Here is an 11,136-nt window from a genome sequence, read left to right on the forward strand (position 1 = left end):
GTATAAGTCATTCAGAGGCCAAAATCTGAAGAATTACTATCTATTATTCTTATAATTGTATAAATGTGATCCAAATATATGCACCACTAGTTAAAAAAAAAAGCATGCTATAAATAAGCAAATTACATCTGCTCACTGTTATGTGTATGGACTCCCTAGATGTTCCATTGGGCTTAATTACAGACTGCTCATAGTAAAAAAATTTCAGCATAAAGTGTAGTGTGATGTTAAACCATTTTAGCTTTTGCACATACATGTTGCATTTCTGGCGAATAATGAAGAAAAATTTGCAGCGTTTTACTGTTAAGCTAGGTTGCATCCATCCTTTACAGTGATATCAATATCAATGCCATCACCCTTACAGGCTTCACAGTTTCAACTGTCAGTAGACTGGTAGTCTTCTCGTACACTACCTCAGTGTTCTCATCTTCTTTTCCCTCACCACCAGAAGATTCTCCCTGTCTCCTTTGACCATTTCATAAATGGCTGTCCTTTGACATGAATCTCTTTGACACATTCTTTTGTTTTGTACCGGGGATTGAACTCAGGTCCTTGTGCTTGAGAGGCAGGCTGCGGAACTACTGAGCTAAACCCCAGCCCCCTCTTTGACACGTTCTTTTGAAAAGCACTTCTTAAAGGCCTTTTCTGGCTAGCTGCTGGCGACTTACTCTTCTAAAAGGACTGTACCATATTTTTTCTTCCAGATATAAGGAATCTTGGAGATGAGATGAGCTTGATGTTAATGCATACTTTAAACCACGAAGAAGGCACTACTGAACTCTTCTATTGTTGTGACAGACTCTTAGAAAATGGCATCTGTAGTTTTAAATTTGTTCTCTAATTTCATTAAGAAGAACTTCAGTCAGGACAAGAAGGCCCGTAGCTTACACTTGAGTCTGTTTTACTAACAGTTTCTTCGTCAGATGAGTCAGTAACACCCTCTCCTTTCTTTTTCTTAACAAAATCAAACAAACACCCACACTCTTTTCTGTGTTTCTTTCCAAATCATTATTGAGGGTCAGAACCTGTGCACAGTCACTGGTTTTACCCATTCTGGGCCTCTGAGCTTCCCTGGTTGCATCCTCCCCCTAGTCATCCTCCTCCTGTCTTTCTCAGCATATGGAGGAGGACTGGTTTTGTTCAGTGACAATGGTGGTGTCTCACTGCTGGATATGGAGCTGTTTTCCTTGTTTTGTCCTTTCTAGTTTTCTTTTTCATTTTTTTTCTTTCCTGTACTATCCCTCACTCTTCCCAGGTGGGTTTTTGAGAATAAGACACAGAGTTTATGATATGTGTCAAGCATACCTTGATAGCCACAAGCTTTATAATAATTACTAGTTTGCTTCTTTGGATTGACACACAGATCTGTTTCAAGATTCTCACACTCAGAACAGAGAATGATTTTTTTTTAATGAATCCATCCAATGTGTCTTGCAGCTTATTTGCCTCGTGAGATCCATTGACAGTGTAATCGTTGTTCTTTACGTCACACTTGGGTCTGTGCTCTCAGCTCCCAGCAGGAGTGGGATATATTGGAAGCCATTTAAGCGCCTTTACAACATCAACAATGCTGACTGTAATTGTCTTGATTCCATTTCCTTTGCCATCAACCTTGGCAGTGAGACAGAGCAGCTTATAGTGATGCAACTGGTCTGAAATTCTGTAGTTGCTTATTTGGCTTAGTAATGTCTTTATCAATAAAATGAAGAAATCATTGATTCCAATTTTTGGGCATCCTCTGCCTGGATAAAAAAGGATGACATAAATGACTGCAAGAGTTCTCAGTCTCTGACGTGAAAAAATTTTCATCATTGAGGCAGCAAGCTTCTTGTTTATATCTGTGTTTTTCCAATATAAGCACCAGTGGCTGCACAACAGCTCTCTAGAATGTTCTTGCTTGGCCTTACTAGTTCTTTACGAATATGAGGTGTGGTGTCTCAGTTTAAGCTGCTGTAACAAAATGAAATTGGCTGCATGGCTTAAACAGAAAATTATTTTCTCAGAGTTCTGAAAGCTGGAAAATCCCAAATCAAGGCCTTGGCAGAGTTCATGTTTTGTTGAGGACTCTTCCTGGCTTAGAAATTTTGACTTTCTTTCTTTCTTTTTTTTTTTTGTACTGGGGATAGAACTTGGGCCCTTGTGCTTTTGAGGCAGGCAGTGGCACCACTGAGCTAAATCCCCGCCCTCTGACTTTTCTCATCACATGCTTACATGGTCTTTCCATGTCTGCACATGAGTGACAAAGAGTTTTCTGTTTTTTGGCTTTTTTCCCCCCTCAGTATTAGGGATTGATCTAGGGCTTTTGCAGTGAGCTATATCCCCAGCTCTTTTTTATTTTTTATTTTGAGGTAAGGTCTTACTAAGTTGTCCAACTTGGGCTTGAACTTGTGATCCTCCTGTCTCAGCCTCCCAAAGTACTGGGAATACAGGCAGGCACCACCACTGTGTCTTGTTGGGTTTTCTTATAAGAATATCAATGCTAAAAAAAAGAAAAAAAAAGAATATCAATGCTATTAAATTAGGACTCTACCTTTGTGACCTAATTTAACTTTAATTATTTCCCAGTATAGCCACATCAAGGTTTAGAGCTTCAGCATATAATATTTTTGGAGGGAGGTGGATAAAATTCAGCCCATAGCAAGTGGTGTAAATGATAAATATGAATATCTTAAATGTATTTCTAGTTTTTTTGGTACTAGGGATCGAACTCAAGTCCTTGCGCTTGCAAGGCAGGCCTGGAATCATTGAGCCAAATCCCTGGCTCTTAACTGTGTTTCTAAATGAGAAATTCAGGATGTCTTATCTCTCAGAAGCCTGGGGCCTTGCTCCATGCTACCAATTCTCCCAAATATCTTTCTCTCTAAGGTTCATTACTGTCTACTTTGAATCTTCTCCATCTTTCTGTAAATCAACTTTTCTTGGTAAGGAAGAGATTACTTCAATTGCCCACAAATGGATCATGGTTGATTCAGTTGCTGATTCTTCTTTCCCTGCCCAGAGGTAGGAGGACTTGGGATGAATGGAAGATTTGAGTGATCGTGTAGCTCTGCAGGGTAACCTTATTCCCTCTGTCCTTCTCTCTTCATATTGTAATGACAACCAGAAGAAAGCTACCTTACATCAGACTTAGGGAAAATGGGAGGAAGCTGAGCTTTGGCCCAAGAAAAGCATTTGACAAGCTCAAGTATATATTTTTATTATAAAGAAGAATGTACAAATGAATATGAACAAACTTATTTTATTACTAGATTTAGCATTAAGCTTCATCTTTGTACTATATGTGTATGTGTCTCTTTGTATCAGTGACTAACATCAGTGTAACACAAGGTTTTGGAATTCTGGTTTATATAATTCTGTAAGGTTCTGGAATGTTTTAATAGGTTTCCTGATATACTACAAAAAAGGCGTTGGTTCTATTTCTAGCAGGGACAGTTAATAAGCATTCACTAAACTGCCTAATGAGCATCTCTATGTAGATTAAAAGTTAGGTAGCTATTTTTCCAGGCTATACATATAATTTAAATTTAATCTTTATTTATTTTCCACTGATTAGTCTAGAGGTTGTTTTCTAAGGAACAAACACTAAGCCATGAATATTTTCATTATTAAGAGGAAAAATAAAACATCCTGGAACTATAAGGGGTCCTTTAGGTTTCTGGTACATTGCCAAGTCCTTATCCCTGTGGAGGCTTTTGGTAATTTGTTGTCTTGCTGGTGCTGTTTGTTTCCTATCCCCTGTTCTATTCGTTTCTCAGTGTTTTAGTTCTTGCTTTTAGTAAAGAATGTTTATTCTTTCCTCTTCAAAGACTATGTTCATGTGGCTATAAAAACCATTTCATACTTATTGTAAAACATGCCAAGTCCAGAATGGTATAAATCTTAGTACCTATTGGCAACCCCTATTTGTATTTTGTTTTATTTATTTCTGTTAGATTTTCTATGTATTTTTGACATTGCCAGACCACACTGTATTTTTCAATATTGTATCTTGTTTTCTTCTGCTGATATACTTTGTTAAGCAATTTTGTTATTCAAGCAAAAACTGTTAACAATCATTTTTAATAGCTGGCTGACATTGTGTCATGCAGATTACTTAAAGGATAATTTTTCAGAAGTAAGATTGTGACTGTCATACAAATATAAATGAGTATGTTAAAGGTTTTATTTAGGCCATTTATTTTTTATTTTATTTATTTATTTGGTACCGGGGATTGAACTTGGGTCCTTGCACTTGAAAGGCAGGCCACCGAACAGCTGAGCTAAATCCCCGGCTATTTAGGCCATTTATTAATGAATGAACCAGTAAAATGACACAGCCAATTCAAATGGGGAATTCAAAGAACTGCATATACTGGTACCCCCCGCCAAAGTAGCATTAGCAATAGTGTTCAGTTCCTTAGTAGTTTGAGGATGCCACTCACTAGCTTTGCTTTTTGTCTCACTGAACTCAAGGGCTACTCCTATCCACTGAATTGCTTTAGTGGAGTCACTAGAATCATGGGAGGACAGTTGGTCTCTTAGGGCTCTTTTGAATGTTTCTGATGTAGCTGTCAGAAGTCTCTGACATGGCTCACTCCATCTCCCTGGCCTGAGGAGTCTCTCTGACCCCTCTTCCCATCTTCCAAGGCACTACATAGATATTTGTGATTCAGAAAGAGCAGTCTATACAGCTTCCTCTGTGAAGCTTGGGGGCAGTGTGAAGAGCTCCTCTCCTGGCTGATGAGAAGCTGATAGGAGAAACCATTGTGGGGCAAGAGAGATCAGACAAAGCAGTTCACTGGCCAACACCTGAAAGATATATAGAAGTTAGATATGCAAATTTCTGTTTCCTAAGTGCCATCATTTTCTTAAACCTTCTCTAAGCTATGCCACAGAAGCAGCATTTCGCCTTTGCTTGTAGACAGTTTGGAACAAGGAGGACCTGGGGATTCAGAGATAATGTGGAGTCAGGGAACAGCTGGATGAAGGCTAGGAGGCAGGAGTGTGTGAGAGGAGCTGAACGGATTTCATCATGGCTCATGTTGGAGGCTGTGAGGCCCTCAGGGGTGAGAAGTGGGCTGAAGGGTCAGACTTTAGAGAGACTTTATCCTAAGAAGGTGAGCCATTCTGATGCCCTGTTTCTCTTCTTAAACAGGAATATTTAAGGTGTTTCTTCCTGTGAAGGCCAGTTGTGTCTGTGGGGACAGTTGTCCTGAGGGATGGATCCTCACCTCTGTAAGCTTGTTGGGCTAGAGATGAAATGGCTGTGAAGCTACCAGTCAGAGGAGGCCCCTTTCTTGCCATCTCATTATGCTAAAAAAGAGCCCGTCCTATCCCCAGACAGAGTTCAACGAAGTCTCCAAAGCAGAGAAGAGGGAATCTGTGAGATCAACTTTTTCAGATTCCATATGTGAGTGAGATCATACAGTATTACATCTTTCTGTGCCTGGCTTATTTCACTTAACATAATATCCCTAAGGCTCATCCTTGTTGTTATAGTGACAGGATGTTTTCCTTGTTTTGGATGAATAGTAGTTCACTGTGTACATGTACTACCTTTTCATTATCTGTTCATCTGTTGATGGACATTTACTTTTTACAAATTTTACTGTTTTTTTATTTTGGTGTTTTTTTTGTTTTGTTTTGTTTTTTTGAGACAGGATCTCACTATGCAGTTCAGGTTGGCCTTGAATTCATTATATAGTCCAGGCTGGCCTCGAATTCACTGCCTTCTTTCTGCCTCTGCCTCTGCCTCCAGAGGGCTGGGATTACAGGTGTGTACCTCCACATTTGGCCTGTTGATGAACATTTAGGTTGATCCTGTATCTTGTCTATTGTGAGTAGTGCCGTAGTTAACACGGGGGTACAGATGTCTCTTTGGCATAGGAATTTAATTTCTGCTGCATATATACAGGAGTGGAATTGCTGGGTCTTATGATAGTCCTACTTTTATTTTTACTTTTGAGACAAGTTCTCACTCTGTAGCCCACAGTGGCCTGGAACTTGTAATGTAGTACAGGCTGGTTTCAAACTCATTTTCTCTTTCTTTCTTTCTTTCTTTCTTTCTTTCTTTCTTTCTTTCTTTCTTTCTTTCTTTCTTTCTTTCTTTCTTTCTTTCTTTCACACATTTATTAAAAGTCAAGGCCTTCCCACCACCAGCCATTGGCACAAGCTCCTCCCCCACCCAGGCTTCCTGACACCAAGGGACCAGTGAGGACTGGAGCCATGAGGGCGCTTCCAGCAGCACCCTCCCTGCCATGCTGCACACCTCTGACCTCCTGGCTATGCCTGTCCTTCATCTATACTGCAGAGGAACAGGGGATCTTAAAGGCCATTGCCCTGAGCTAGAGCAGAAGTGAATAATAGTAAGAGGGCCTTACTCCCCATCCCAAAGGGTAAAGTTACTATATTGATCAGTTTATTCATTATAAACATATTTTGGGTTAGTCTTTGATTTCATTTTATTTTACACAGTTAATGGTGATAGATTAATAACTACCACAAATTGTCCTTTTCTAAGCTGTGTTTGATTCTATTGTTGTTGCTGATTGTATCACTTGGGCTAGTCTTGTGATTGATCTAATCAGTTATCTTTCCTGGTATAATGAAAATGAGATTGCCCCAGAGTAATTAGAGACTCAAACCCTAATGAAGACATTTCTGAGAAGCAGTCATTTCTTTAGGGTTCTAAGTATAAGCAACAAAGATATCTACAATAAGCAATATTGAGGTTTCAACCCAATAATTAAACCAAGAACTATACCAACAACAATAATAGAAATGAAAAGTCATTTAAATAAGACGCAGTATTCTAGCTTACCAAAGGCAAATTCTGGGGGAAATGAGATGGAAAAATCTATTAATCAACCGCCTGAACAATCTGAACTGATAGCACAGGAATTAAAAAAACAGGTGAGTGAGGCTCTAGACATATTCAAAACAGAAATAACTTCCCAGATAAAAGACATGATTATAAACTGTGGAACAGAAATAGATAAAAAAGATGAGTTCAAGATCGTGATGAAAGCCATGAATGCTCAGCATAGGAAAGAAAAGGACGATGAAGGCCATAAGAAAGAAATGGAATACATGAAACAGATTCAAACTGATAGCCAGGAGATTAAAAACTCTATTAAAAGTATACATAGCAGACTAACCCAATCTGAAGTCAGAATATCAGATATAGAAGGTAGGATGGTGGTCAGTAACTATGAAAAGAGAGATCTCTTAAAAGTAGTAAGAGATCATGAGAAATCAATCTATCAGCTCCTAGATGATGCAAAGAAGAAGAATAATATAAGAATAGGAGTCCAAGAAAAAGCAGGAGAAAGTGCAAATGACATAAAAAACTGTTCACAGAAGTAATAGCAGAAAACTTCCCAAACAGAGCAAAAGCACTTGACATACAGATAAGTGAGATATATAGGGCTCCAACTAGTTATGATAAAAAAAAATCTACACCTAGACATATAATAATCAAGATCCTGGAAACCCAATAGAAGTACAAAATACTACAAGCAGAGAAAAGAAACAGATTAAATGCAAAGGAAAGCCTATTAGAATCACAATAGACTTTTCAACACAAAACCCTCAAGGTAAGGAGAGCCTGGAGTGAGGTGTTTCAAACTTTAAAAGAAAACAAGCTCACAGGGTGTGGTGACACAGGCCTGTAATCCCAGCACTCCATGGAGGCTGAGGCAGGAGGATCGCTGTGAGTTTGAGACCAGCCTGGGCTACATAGTGGTTCCAGGGCAGTCTGAACTACATAGAGAGACCCTGTCTCAAACAAAACAAAACAAAACAAAACAAATATATAAAAGAAAACAACCTCCAACCTAGGCTGATGTATCCTGCAGAACTATCTTTCTAAATTGATGAAGAAATACTTTCATGACAAAGAACACCTGAGAAACTTCATGAATACCAAACCAGCACTCCAAACAATTTAAAAAAATATCCTAGAGAAAGACAGTAAAGATCACAACTCCGCAAGGCCCATCAGAGAAAATCCAATAGGCAAGAATTTAAGAGGAGAGGGAGAAAAATAAAAAAGAACCAACAACAGGAAAATAACATGATAATGATAAGTCCATACATATCAGTTATAACCATCAATGTCAATGGCCTCAATTCACCAATCATAAGGAAAAGACTGGCAGAATGGATAAAGAAGCAAAATCTAACAATATGCTGTAATAAATCCTCAGTAGCACAGGAACTAGCACAAAGAATCAACAATTGGAATCTCATCTTTTAAAAAAGTTTCTTCACTGCCAGAGAAATCACAAGCAAAGCTGAGACAATCCACAATGTAGGAAAAAAATTTTACCAGCTGTTCCTCAGACATAGGTTTACTATCTAGAATATATATAAACAATTTAAAAAATCAGACCCCCAAATATAAAGACCCAATTAAAAATAGGCATCTAAAATGAACAGACATTTCTCAGAAAAAAAAGTAAAAGCATCAAATAAACATGAAAAAATGTTCAATATCACTGGTCATTTGAGAGACACAGATGAAAACACGGAGATTCCATTTCACCTCAGAAAGAATGGCTGCTACCAAGAAATCAACCAATAACAAATACTGGCAGGGTTGTGGGGAGATAGGAACACTTCTCCATTGTTGGTGGGAGTACAGACTGGTGCAACCACTGTGAAAATCACTATGGATATACCTTTAACAACTAGGATTAGAAGTCCCATTTGACCCAGCTTTTCCTCTGCTGGGTATCTTCCCAAAAGAATTAAAAGAAGCATACCACAGTGATATATGCACACCAGTGTTTATAGTGGTACAGTTTGTAATAGCTAAAATTTGGAGAGCCCAATTGCCTATCAACCAGAGAGTGGATAAAGAAGATGTTTTGTTTGTTTTTTAATAAACTGGAGTTCTGCTCAGCCATAAAGAATGAGAAAGTAGAGATATTTATAGCTAAGGGGATGCATTGAGGCCATACACTTAAGTGAAATTAATGAAACACACATGTGAAAATACTGAATAGTTTATCTGGTGTGAAAAACTAAAAGTATAAATAAGGATCAAAATATATAATTGATATTGTGTAATAGGAACGAAAGGTCTAAATGGGGTAGAAGAATTGGGAGAGGTAGGGAAAAGATAAAAAGGGAAAAGAAAAATATGTTACAAGTAAAAACATGGCAACAATGTTTTTGTAAACAGGGAAGGGTGGAGGGGATGAAGGGAGGGCTGTTGAATGGGAAAAATAAGAACCAAGATAAGTCATGTAAAGGTACAAGATCCCAATGATGAATGTAACTGTACTGTATGCCTAAAATGTACTAATAAATTTAATAAACAGGAAAAAAAAAGAAACATGCTCTGCACAGTGAGTCTGGGTGAAGTAAAAGTCGGAAAAGAAATGCACTCTTCAGTGGAGAGCGGACTACTATGAGAGGACATAGTAGCGGAGAGTTCAGTGGCAACTGTCCTTTGTGTTACCTCCCACTTCTCAGGGTGACATCAGGTTGGTTTTGAATCCATGATCTCCCTGCCTTAGCTTTCTGAGTGCTGGGATCACAAGTGTGTACCACTGTGCTGGGCTGCTTTTAATCTTTTGAAGAACCATCATACTGTTTTCCATAATGGCTTTATCAGTCTGGCATGCTTTAACTCACGTGTTGGTCAGTGTCTTCAGGGAGCTGGCAATCTTCCTCTATAGAAAAGAAAAGAAAAAAAAATCCACAAACTTAATAATCTGGCAGAGCACTCCATCTATGTGAAAACAACTAGAGAGTATAATACAATACAATTAGTGACTTAATTTTATGTGTTCCCGAAAAAGAAGCATCAGGATAGGCTGTGTTTTGGTGGCCACATCATGGAGAAAGAAGGTTGGAATAGAAGTTTGGCCTGGAGAAGCAAGCGCTGTAGTGGGAGTCTAGGAGAAACATATAAAGAAAGGTGGAAGTAAAACTTGATGGTGAGAATTGTAGCCTAAGAACTTGTTTGCCAGTTGGAAAGTTATCAGGTTTCTTGCTACTTCCATTTCTGGATCTGTGAAATGGCTTTACAGGACGGGAAGCCACACAGAAGACCCAGAGCGTGTTTGGAGTTCTACAAAGAAATACCAAAGAGGACTATAAGGCATTTATTCATTAAATATGGAAACCTTTCATCCCCCACTCCACCCTCAGGCTGGAGACCTTGGTTATAAAGAATTAGTGTAATAACTAAGTTGCAACATGTTTTCTCTCTGTTTTGTTTCTTGGTCCTCTGGAGGAAGAGGCATGGACATACAGATCTCAACTGAAGGCATTGATTGGAAGAGTTTCTTCCAGTCAATACTTGGAAACCAGGTAATCCAAACTAGAAGAAAGGGAAGCCCCCTGCCCCTTTCCCAGCCTCCCCCAGCTTGTTAAGTACCCAACCCAAAGGTTTTAACTCAGATCAGAGGGTTCAGCTCTCTATGTGTGAGCCTGCCAGGGTGTAGGCAGTTGGGCCGGGTTGGAAGGGAGGGGCATGGGTTCACTTTTGCTGAGTAGACTCTGTTGGGGTGAGGCCCGGGGAGGGAGGGAACTTTGCCAGACTAGGAAAACAGAAGTTGGAGAGGTATAGTGCACTAGGAACGTGCTTGAGTTGATCAGAAGTTTAGGACTCCTTTCATAACAACCTGACTGTGAGGTGGTTGATATGTTTTTTTAAACTCCCAACTCCTGTGATTCAGGACTGTGGCTTTAGCAATCACCAAAGCACTACTTTGCCCTTGTACACCTGGCCAATTGCTTCAAACTTTAAAAAGGGCCCAGAAGTCTCAAATAAGGATCAGTTCCTCCCATATCAGGGAATGGACTGATCCAGATTTAAGCAGTTCCAGGTGTAGATCTGAAGAGAGAAAAGCTTTGTGTGGGTGTATGGAAGTGTGGAGAGGAATGGAGTTAAAAAAAAAAACAGCTTTATTGAGATAATTTACATACCATACAATTTACCCATTTAAAGTGTACAATTCACTGGCCTTTAGTATAAACATAGAATTGTGCAAAGATCACAGTCAATTTTAGAATATTTTGAAACTACATAAAGAAACTGCATACCCTTTAGTTATCACCCTGTTTCCTCACTCCTACCCCAGCTCTAAACAGCCAGAAATGTTCTTTCTGTCTCTGTATAGCTTTCCCTATTCTGGACATTCA

At 39.0% G+C, this 11,136-nt stretch overlaps 1 pseudogene; it reads right to left on the bottom strand.

The window, feature by feature from the left end:
* Positions 1-326: 326 nt before the first annotated feature.
* Positions 327-1,812, bottom strand: LOC104852250 (annotated as a pseudogene).
* Between the last annotated feature and the right edge of the window lie 9,324 nt (positions 1,813-11,136).

This window comes from Fukomys damarensis, unplaced genomic scaffold (genome assembly GCF_012274545.1).
Source record: "Fukomys damarensis isolate Sample0158 unplaced genomic scaffold, DMR_v1.0_HiC HiC_scaffold_2, whole genome shotgun sequence".
In the NCBI taxonomy this organism is placed as follows: domain Eukaryota; kingdom Metazoa; phylum Chordata; class Mammalia; order Rodentia; family Bathyergidae; genus Fukomys; species Fukomys damarensis.